This window comes from Panicum virgatum, chromosome 8N (assembly GCF_016808335.1).
Source record: "Panicum virgatum strain AP13 chromosome 8N, P.virgatum_v5, whole genome shotgun sequence".
Classification (NCBI taxonomy): Eukaryota; Viridiplantae; Streptophyta; class Magnoliopsida; order Poales; family Poaceae; genus Panicum; species Panicum virgatum.
The window spans coordinates 27762876-27773504 of record NC_053152.1 but is presented as its reverse complement, the minus strand read 5'-3'; the positions used below and the strand labels follow the sequence as shown (position 1 = coordinate 27773504).

At 42.0% G+C, this 10629-nt stretch overlaps 8 non-coding genes and 2 pseudogenes across 8 annotated transcripts; all 10 read left to right on the top strand.

Moving 5' to 3' along the window:
• The first annotated feature begins 511 nt into the window (after positions 1-511).
• Positions 512-597, top strand: LOC120687115. Its single transcript, XR_005680610.1, has one exon. It is a non-coding gene; the product is annotated as a small nucleolar RNA U36a (small nucleolar RNA).
• Positions 598-667: 70 nt separating this feature from the next.
• Positions 668-763, top strand: LOC120687088. The gene has a single exon (XR_005680587.1). It is a non-coding gene; the product is annotated as a small nucleolar RNA Z223 (small nucleolar RNA).
• A 57-nt stretch (positions 764-820) lies between these two features.
• Positions 821-961, top strand: LOC120687089 (annotated as a pseudogene).
• Positions 962-1066: 105 nt separating this feature from the next.
• Positions 1067-1175, top strand: LOC120687112. Its single transcript, XR_005680607.1, has one exon. It is a non-coding gene; the product is annotated as a small nucleolar RNA snoR97 (small nucleolar RNA).
• A 307-nt stretch (positions 1176-1482) lies between these two features.
• Positions 1483-1571, top strand: LOC120687109 (annotated as a pseudogene).
• Positions 1572-1638: 67 nt separating this feature from the next.
• On the top strand, positions 1639-1740 carry LOC120687108. The gene has a single exon (XR_005680604.1). It is a non-coding gene; the product is annotated as a small nucleolar RNA Z157/R69/R10 (small nucleolar RNA).
• Positions 1741-1823: 83 nt separating this feature from the next.
• On the top strand, positions 1824-1953 carry LOC120687113. Its single transcript, XR_005680608.1, has one exon. It is a non-coding gene; the product is annotated as a small nucleolar RNA snoR80 (small nucleolar RNA).
• A 195-nt stretch (positions 1954-2148) lies between these two features.
• LOC120687090 lies at positions 2149-2235 on the top strand. Its single transcript, XR_005680588.1, has one exon. It is a non-coding gene; the product is annotated as a small nucleolar RNA R38 (small nucleolar RNA).
• Positions 2236-2288: 53 nt separating this feature from the next.
• On the top strand, positions 2289-2374 carry LOC120687111. Its single transcript, XR_005680606.1, has one exon. It is a non-coding gene; the product is annotated as a small nucleolar RNA snoR20a (small nucleolar RNA).
• An 87-nt stretch (positions 2375-2461) lies between these two features.
• LOC120687110 lies at positions 2462-2571 on the top strand. The gene has a single exon (XR_005680605.1). It is a non-coding gene; the product is annotated as a small nucleolar RNA Z107/R87 (small nucleolar RNA).
• Positions 2572-10629: the final 8058 nt, after the last annotated feature.

The following is a 10629-nucleotide window of genomic DNA, read 5'->3' as shown; positions in this document are numbered from 1 at the left end:
TACTTTGCGCGATGAACAAGTAAGAACAAACATGAAACAAGTTTATCGGAAGAGGAAGCTGTCCTCGTTCCGCCCTGAATCCCGTGTGCTTCTGTGATTTGCTCACGCCGAGCTCGTTCGTCGGCCACGGGTGGTTACAGAATTTCAATGAACTCCTATTTGCTTTCTGATGTGATAGTTGACCGGAGATTTGAGTGATGTGATAGTTGAACTTAGAAATGGATTGAGTTGCCATGGCTCCAGTAGGCTATATGATTGTTGCTTGACCACAACTTCGTACTCTCTCTCTTGATTTTTCCGTTTGATCTCGCTTGCGATTTGAGGATGTAATAAATAATATATGTGTCTGCATGGTGCTAACCCCGAGCTTGTCGGATTACTTCCCCTTGGAGAAGGAAGCGCTATTCAGTGTTGCAGGCCATGATAATTCTTGTGAGTGGCCTGTGTCAAAGCAATGGATACAGATATTAGTAAAAACGTGTCACTTTTTTTCCCTGTTGCGTTTGGTTGTTGGCAGTGATTTGACATTACCCGCGCTTCTGATCTAGCCCGTGAAGCAAAGGGAAAAATAATGGTTGAATTTCTTAATATGAGCCATTCGTTCATCAACGCATCACTTTTCTTTGATTGTTTAATTGGCATCATCTTCCTTATCGATTGATCCATCTTTTTGCCAGTGATGATAAAACCATTCAGCTTAAAACGCCAGTTCTGCTTCTGAGAATTCATGACAGATAGGGCTGATTAAAAATCTGAGCATTTATCACACATTTTTAATAAACAATTCTATTTTTTTCTTAGACTGTAATGCATCCTGTTGGCCACTGATGAAAGCGCCCAATGTTTGGAGGCTGCATTCGGCTCCAAGTTCCTGCCGTCAGGAAGAACCTACTTCCTGCCTGTCAGGAAGAACCTACTTGGAGCCCTGCAGTCAAATGACAACAATGGGCAATGCTGAGGTCCTAGATGCTAATGTCTTGTTTGGTTTATTCTTTTAGTTTCATTGATCTAACGTCCAAACAATGATGCTGTGATATGTGCCAACTTTAACTATCCTCGCCGAAGTGCTTTCTGATTTGCGTGGAGGCTGAAAAACTCGAGAGTGTGTGTTGTCATCAGCTTCGTATCTTTTTTTCCTTACTGTGAGATGGGATTTAAATAACAGCATGATATTATCTACTCCTGTGTGTTTCAACGGTGGGCCTATTTTGCTTTGTTCCTTGCAACAAAATTAACATTTCAGCCTTTTTGGAAGCCTAGGGAATTCAGCTTAACAAATAGCCCAGGTCTATCCACCAATTTAGCCAAAGCACAAAATACATCTCTCGTGTGCATAATGTGTCCCTGAAAGCCCATGGCGTACATAACCCCTGCTTTTTTCTTAATTCATTCGAAGCTGCCGTGCTTTATTCTTTATTTGTTTGAAGCTGTATCGCAGATTATATATTATTCTCTTTTATTTGGTAGATTGGTTGATTTGAGATTGGAGCAGTGATGAGCATGTTTTGTGGACTAGAGTGTCTGATACTGCCTGTATTTGAGATAAAACCATTGGCTGTCTGAGCTCTGAATTCGCCCTCAACCTTTTATTGCTCACTTAGATTGTTATTTGCTTTCTGCCAGGATAGTTGACCTGAGATTTGAGTGATGATGAACTATTGTGTTTTGGACTAGAGTTTCTGATACTGTTACATCATGGTGGTAATTGAAGACCAAACCCTTGTCTGTCTGAACTCAAATCTAGCAAATCAACTGTAGTGTTATCATCTTTAGAGATTAGGATAGTTCTGTTTTTCTGATTCTTTTAGTCAGATGCGTCCATTACCAATTCTGGAGGATTATTTTGTTTCTCTCGATCTAATGGCTCGGACGCGACATTCAATTCTTGTGGTTATATCCTGATTGGTGGCTTTTTTTTGTGCTAATCTGATCCTGGAAAGGCCACATAAATTCAATCACATGTGAATTTGATTTTTATTTCTTAAGTTTGTGGGATCTAAAGGATGCAAAACTTTGAAAGGGACGACGCCTTATCTGTTTGGTTGTGGCGTTCCATGACTATTCTTTCATATTGAATAGGAAGATCTGATAGATCCCTCAAACTTGTTTTTCTTTTCTTTTCCTGTTTCTGAAGACTGATTTGATATGAGGTGTGAATGATGATACCACAAGTAAAATACAGTTATCCCTGTCTGATTCCTTCAAAAGGGTGCTGAGAATACTTTAATCACACATTGTGTTTTTCTTTCATTCCTGTCTTTATATTATTATTCTTTGGGTGGATCTTGGCCTTTGATGACCTGATGGTTGCAGAACAGGTAAACATTTGCCTGATATCTGTTGATATTTTTCATGAACTAGGACGGTCTGAGGTTGTATGATCATGCTTGTACTTTCCTGCACATTTGTTTGTTGGTACCTTTATTGTTGCTTTTGTGGTTGGATGAAGAAATTTTAATGAGATGGCTGTGATGACTCGGAAATATTCAAGCTCAACAGACCAAATCACATGTCTATCTCTGAATATCGAGATTGATCTATATGCCGATTATCCTGCTGAACAGAGCCATCTGAAACCTCTTTTGTCTTCAGTTTATTTGCCAGTTTGGATTCATGTTTGTATTGGATGGAGGAGTTTGTTGCTATAGTGATCATGGTGTTGCATTTTATTTAATACCCATCAGTGTTTTTTATCATACATTTACTGTTCTGTTTTTTTATGGGTTACTGTTCTGTTAGAATATTGCCATTAGAATAATATCATGGCATGATATTGTAGGTAAACGGGTAGGCTACGCTAGCAACACTACCGCATATACCCAAGATACTTGCGAGTAGAAGATCATAGATCATTACCACTAGACGCGCGGCGCAGCGGAAGAAGTCGCGCGTCGATGTAGAGGAAGTAGTCGATCACGTCCCACGAACCGAGCTCCTCGTCCTTGATCCCAGCAGCCGATCAGCGCAGCAGTCGCAGCAGCGCCTCCACGGAGTCCACACGTACGGGGATGAAACGCCGGGCGTCGGTGTGCTAGCACCAGACGCACGGCAAGGGCGGCGGCCGAGAGGGGGGGGGGGGCTAGGGAGGTGGCGGGGCTCACAGGTTGTGTCGCCCCCCTAGCCCCTCCCTCGTATATATAGGGCGTACTAATGGGCTTTTATCTCATAGGCCCATTAGTAACCCTAATCCCTCTTGGATCAATATCCTCTTGGGCCTTTAAACCGTATTGTGATAATGGGCTCTTGGGCATATCACCAACAATCTCCCACTTACACTAGAGACAATCATACAGGCAAGCTTTCCAACATTCCAAACCCCTTAAGTGTGTGACCCGTTAGGTTCATGTGTAGGTGGTCGTGATCGGAAATCATTTCCGAATCACAAGTCAATAGCGGCACCTAGCAGGGCATAGTGACTCACAAATACACATAAAGATCATATCGGCCGAACCTTAGATATACTCATACACCTATCCCTTTGCCACACGATACTAGTCAAGCTCAAGGCGAGATGCGTGCCACCTTTGTGATAGCTCGACCATTCTCTCTATCTAATAGTGGATTCTATTAATAACTAACCTTTAGTCATAATGATTAACTCTTTAATCACTTTGGCATGGCCATGCACTTTGAAATCCAACTATCTCGAGGGGCCCAGAGATATCTCTCCCGTTATCTAGGAGGGGCAAATTCCATCTTGATCCGCTCACATCCCATTCCATGTTTCATGACACACCTGTAAGCTACTTTTGTAACTACCCAGTTACGGAGTAGCGTTTAGCAGCCCCAAGATGCACCACTACACACAGTGAGAAACAATGGCGATCTCAGGTCTAAGGATCCAGTAGGTATAACACTCAAGAACAACTGATGGCACATACAAAATAACAATCCCAACGTTGTCTTGGAGTGGGTCAATCCAACACCATGTTCACCAACATGTGTCCACATCATTAATCCGATATCTCCATACCCATGATCCGTGAAACATGATCATCAATTAATGCATGTGCTAGTCTCAATGTCGTTGTTGTCCCACATAACGACATAAACTAGGGATAATTTAGAATCATATCATTGTCAACAAAGAGTTTCACGAACAAGTCACGTACTTGATAATCAATGTAAAATAATCATCCATGGAACAAATAATAATTATTCATCATTACATAAACATACTCATGACACAAAAATCTCCCATGCACACTAGAATTACTAATGTAAGTATCTAATACTCATAGATCTAATGTGCGCCTCATGCTTTGGTTGTGGGAGAGGCTTCGTCAACGGATCAGCAACGTTTGAATCCATGTGCACCTTGCAAACCTTCACATCACCTCTCTCAACAAAGTTACGGATGAGGTGATACTTCCGCAGTATGTGTCTGGACTTCTTAGTTGTTCTAGGCTCCTTTGCTAGTGCAACGGCACCACTATTATCACAATAGAGGTCCACTGGACTGGACGCACTAGGAACAACACCCAAGTCAGAAACAAACTTTCTGATCCAAACAGCTTCTTTTGCAGCTTCGGAAGCTGCAATATACTCGGCCTCTGTCATCGAATCAGCCACCGTATCTTGCTTGGAACTCTTCCAGCTCACTGCCCCACCATTGAGGCAGAAAACAAAACTGGATTGCAATTTGGAGTCATCTTTGTCTGTTTGAAAACTAGCATCGGTGTAACCCTTTACAAAGAGCTCATCTTCGCCTCCAAATATTAGGAACATATCCTTAGTTCTTCTAAAGTACTTAAGGATACTCTTTACAATTTCCAGTGAGCTTCACCGAAATCTGACTGATACCTGCTCGTAACACTTAGAGCAAAGGAAACATCTGAGCGCGTGCAAAGCATAGCATACATGATCGACCCTATGGCTGAAGCATAAGGAATCGTATTCATCCTCTTTTGCTCTTCGGGTGTCGTAGCACACTGACTCTTGCTTAGAGTAATGCCATGTGACATTGGCAAGAAACCTTTTTTGGAATCTTGCATATTGAACCGATTCAATATCTTGTCAATGTACGTGTCTTGGCTTAATCCAATTAGCCTTTTTGATCTATCTCTATAGATCCTAATACCTAGAATATAAGCCGCCTCTCCTAAATCCTTCATCGAAAAACTCTTTTTCAATGAGGTTTTAACGGCTTCAAGCATTGGAATATCATTTCCGATCAGTAATATGTCATCCACATATAGGACCAGAAACACAAGTGCGCTCCCACTAGCATTTTTGTAAACACAAGGCTCATCTTCATTCTTGATGAAGCCAAACCCTTTGACTACTTCATCAAAACGAATATTCCAACTCCGAGATGCTTGCTTCAATCCATAGATGGACCTCTGAAGCTTAAATATTTTCCCAGCATTTTTAGGATCGACAAAACCTTCAGGCTGTGTCATATACACATCCTCACTTAGATGTCCATTAATGAAAGCGGTTTTAACATCCATTTGCCATATCTCATATTCATAATATGCGGCAATTGCTAGGAGAATCCGAACATACTTTAGCATTGCAACGGGCGAAAAGGTTTCCTCATAGTCAACACCTTGAATTTGTCGGAAATCTTTCGCCACCAATCGTGCCTTATAGATGTGATCATTTCCATCCATGTCTAATTTTTTCTTAAAAATCCACTTACAGTCGACAGGTCTTACACTATCAATTTGATCGACCAAGTTCCAAACTTGATTATCATGCATGGATTTTAACTCAGATTCTATGGCTTCAAGCCATTTTTCGGAGTCGAGTCCCATCATTTCTTCTTTGTAGGTCAAGGGCTCATCATTTTTCATCAATAATACGTGGCGCTCCTCCGTAATAAGGAGGTTGAGCTTGTCAGTAGTGCGACGTGCCCTTATAGACCTTCGTGGGGCTGGTGCCTCAACTACGGGTTGTGCAACATCTTGCACATCCCGTGGATCTTCAGTGGGTGCTGAAACAGTTTCGGGTGTTTCCTGAATTTCTTCAAGTTGCACCTTGCTCCCACTAAATCCTTTTGAGAGAAACTCCTTTTCTAATAAAACACCATTGCGAGCGACAAACACTTTGCCTTCCGCCTTATTGTAAAAATAATATCCTTTGGTTTCCCTAGGATACCCCACAAAGAAGCATTTGTCTAACTTTGGAGTGAGCTTATCTGACATCAAACGTTTGACGTAAGCCTCACATCACCAAACTTCGAGAAAAGATAATCCGGGATGTTTCCCAGTCCATATCTCATATGGTGTCTTCTCAACAGACTTATTTGGAACCCTATTCAGTGTGAACGCAGCAGTTTCAAGAGCATAACCCCAAAATGACAATGGAAGATCAGCTTGGCTCATCATGGACCTAACCATGTCCAACAAGGTTCGGTTCCTCCGTTCGGATACCCCATTCCATTGAGGCGTTCCGGGCGGAGTTAGCTGCGGAATAATTCCACATTGCTTCAAATGATCACAAAATTCAAGGCTCAAATATTCTCCTCCATGATCAGATCGTAGAAATTTAATTGTCTTGCCTAATTGATTTTGTACTTCATTCTGAAATTCTTTGAACTTTTCAAACGATTCAGACTTGTGCCTCATTAAGTAGATATAGCCATATCTACTAAAGTCATCAGTGAAAGTAATGAAGTATTGAAAACCACCTCTGGCTATTGAGCTCATTGGTCCACATACATCGGTATGTACAAGTCCCAACAAGTCACTTGCCCTCTCACTATGACCAGTGAAAGGCGCTTTGGTCATCTTTCCAAGCAAACAAGACTCACATGTGTCAAATGATTCAAAATCAAATGAGCTTAACAATCCATCTTTATGGAGTTGTTCAATGCGCTTCTCATTTATATGACTTAAGCGACAATGCCAAATAAAAGTGGGATTCAAATCATTTGGTCTAAGCCTCTTAGTATTAATGTTACAGACAAATTTATCCTCAAGATCAAGAACATATAATCCATTCACCAATGAACAATGAGCATAAAAAATACCATTGCAAAAAATCGAACATATAATCCATTCTCTATTACAATCTTAAAATCATTAACTTCTTCCAAACATGAAGAAGAAATAATGTTCTTGCTCAAAGCAGGAATGCACTAACAATTATTTAATTCCAAAACTAATCCGGAGGGTAGAGACAAGTGGTAGGTGCCGACCGCCAATACCGCAACCTTTGCGCCATTGCCGACACGAACGTCCAACTCGCCTTTTGCAAATCTTCTAGTCTCACTTAGACCCTGCAACGATTTGCAAGTGTGAATCATCGATCCAGTATCAAATATCTATGATTCACTGGAAGATAATGCAATATTAATTTCTATAACATTTATACCTGAAGTGGAAGTCTCACTTCCCTTCTTCTTCTTCTTTTCTTCCAAGTACTTCTTGCAGTTCCTAGACCAATGTCCCTTTTCATGATAGTAGAAGCATTCATCCTCAGAAGTAGGGCCAGATTTGGCCTTAGGTGCTGGCTTTAGCTTAGAGCCCGAGGACTCACCACTGGAACTCTTTTCCTTACCTTTACCTTTGGGATTAGGTGGCGTCCAACGCTTCCTCTTTTTGTTCCCCTTCTGAATCATCATCACATGATTGGGATTCTTCTTAATGCTCTCCTCTGCTGTCTTTAGCATCCCATGCAACTCACTCAATGTTTTATCTAAGCCATTCATCTGAAAGTTCATGATAAAAGGCTCATAGCTCGTCGGGAGCGACTGGAGAATAACATCAGTAGCCAAGTCTTGGTGAAGTTCAGAACCAAATCTGTCCAAAGTCTCAATGTAACCAATCATTTTGATCACATGATGACTGACCGGGCTACCTTCTGGCAGCTTGCACGCAAACAAAGACTTTGAGATATTGAACCTCTCAGTCCTGACTTGGTTCTGAAACATCCCACGCAGCCCCTCGATCATGGTGTGAGCATCCGCATGCTCATACTGCTTCTGCAGATCAGGGGACATGGTGGCGAGCATCAGACAACTGACATCAAGTGAGTCATTACAGTGCTTCTCATAAGCTCTGCGATCAGCGGCAATTGCATTGTCAGGGAGATCATCAGGATATGGCTGCTCAAGAACATACTCCCTTTTCTCTTGCCTGAGAACAATTCTTAGGTTGCGGTACCAATCAATAAAGATTGTTCCATTCAACTTTTCTTTCTCAAGAACAGAACGCAAATTGAAAGCGGAATTGTTACTGGCAGACATGATCTACAACATAAAAGTAAAGCAAGATTTCAGCACTAAGTTTATGTAAAGACTTTCATTAACTAATTTAACAAAATACAACCTACTATATCAAAGTCATCTTCCCTCTAATTACATATAGTGGTTCAAGATCCATAATCACTAAAATCCTAGTGAGCTATAGCATCACGGCTAGAAAAGTAGTGATACAGGTAAGCAACAAATTGCTAATCACATCTCTATGCGACTCTTGTTTATTGGGTGGCATCGAAAGCCCCGACCCCAACCCTATGCCTTAAAGCCCAAAATTGTTTTGATAGCTTTGTTGAGTAAACCAATATTATGCTTGTGAATGTCCGACATCCACCATATACAAAAGTGATAGCTGAGGGTACTCTACTTTGGTAAACCTACCACACAACGTTCAAAATTTATAGGTACAGCTATTGGTAAAAGGCATCAAAAATCAACCTTTTCTGAGGGAAGCTATTCTATCATGATTAAAACATCCACCATTCGTAAAAGCATGAAAGAATAGTATGACAGGAAAATAAACATCACAGGCATATAATCATATTATATTGTGAATAGTATGGCCTCTTGCATCACAATGGGCTCCATCGCCATGGCTCCAAGGTGACCTCCATTGCCATCCGTCCTGTTTTGTGGTGATCATCATCGCCATCATGATTGAAGCCTCCATGAAAAGATACTAAGCTACTACATCTAATAGCTAGTGAAATAATTACATGAGGATTCAAACATCACAAGTCGACACGCAGGTCGTTATACAATAATGGTGCAACCTCAACCTGGTTGTGTTAACTTGCGACACGCAGGCCGCACAAATCATCACATACATCATCACATGACATTGAGGCCATACCATTCACATCACACCCTGCAAAAACAAGTTAGGCGTACGATGTGTTCTACCAAAGTAGCGCTTAGGAAGCCGCTATAGCGAGAAAGCAACGGCGGTCCGAGCCATGGAATTACACAGATCGCATCTATGGAATCCCTATGAAATCTCATCAGAGTGATCGCATCACCTCAAATTCGAGCCATTCATAATGCCTCAATTTTCACTAGGTCAATCACATTGACCGTGCAAACTTTGCACTTGAGAAGACTGCATCTACACATGACCTCGATCTGTTGGTTCAATCTGCTGACTATGCACACAGTTAGTCCCTGATGGTGATTCCAGCCGGTAGGGACATGTTGTATGCATAACAGAGAAAGAACACGAACTAATCTTTTTGTCACATGCCGCGCAATCAACTCGCTCCAGCTTTAACCCCTTATGACCAATTGATCTAATCAAACCGTGCAAAAGTAATAGATCCAATCTACTACAACAACATGTCACATATATGCTAATGATCCAGACAAAAAACTATGCAAGATGGCTCTGGTACCACTGTAGGTAAACGGGTAGGCTACGCTAACAACACTACCGCATATACCCAAGATACTTGCGAGTAGAAGATCATAGATCGTTACCACTAGACGCGCGGCGCAACGGAAGAAGTCGCGCGTCGATGTAGAGGAAGTAGTCGATCATGTCCCACGAACCGAGCTCCTCGTCCTTGATCCCAGCAGCCGATCAGCGCAGCAGTCGCAGCAGCGCCTCCACGGAGTCCACACGTACGGGGATGAAACGCCGGGCGTCGGTGTGCTAGCACCGCACGCACGGCAAGGGCGGCGGCTGAGAGAGGTGGGGGGGGGGGGCTAGGGAGGTGGCGGGGCTCACAAGTTGTGTCGTCCCCCTAGCCCCTCCCTCGTATATATAGGGCGTACTAATGAGCTTCTATCTCATAGGCCCATTAGTAACCCTAATACCTCTTGGATCAATATCCTCTTGGGCCTTTAAACCGTATTGTGATGATGGGCTCTTGGGCATATCACCAACAGATATAGCTTCCCAATTGTTAAAACAAGTATGCTTGCAAACAGACATGCACTTTTAATGAACTCTATTGACGTTCGAGTCATCAAGAAAGATGTCACGGAACAATTTAAAACAAAGCAGATGTACTGTTTTGTAGATCATAAAAACTGTTGGAACCTCATGTTTGTATTAGGAATAAACTGTTGGACTCACAGACATACATCAGAGTTTCTTAGAAATAAATTAGTCTGATGTGTGGTCCATGCCTGCACCTTTGATCTTTTTGTTTATCCACACCACACCTCATGCACCATTCCTGCACCAACACCAGTAGCACAAAAGGCACCATAGATTGCCAATGCAGAAGGCCAAGATTGACTAGGCAGAAAATGACACTCAGGGACTTGTCTGATCTTCTTTGGAAGCCGCTTCTTGATGACAGGCTGGCTAGATTCAGTAGTTACTGCACCGTCCACTGTCTTCCAGTCATATTCGTTAGCATATCTTTGAGTCCTCACTAGCCATTTGGAATCTATGCATGTAAAAACTTGCAGTGTGTATC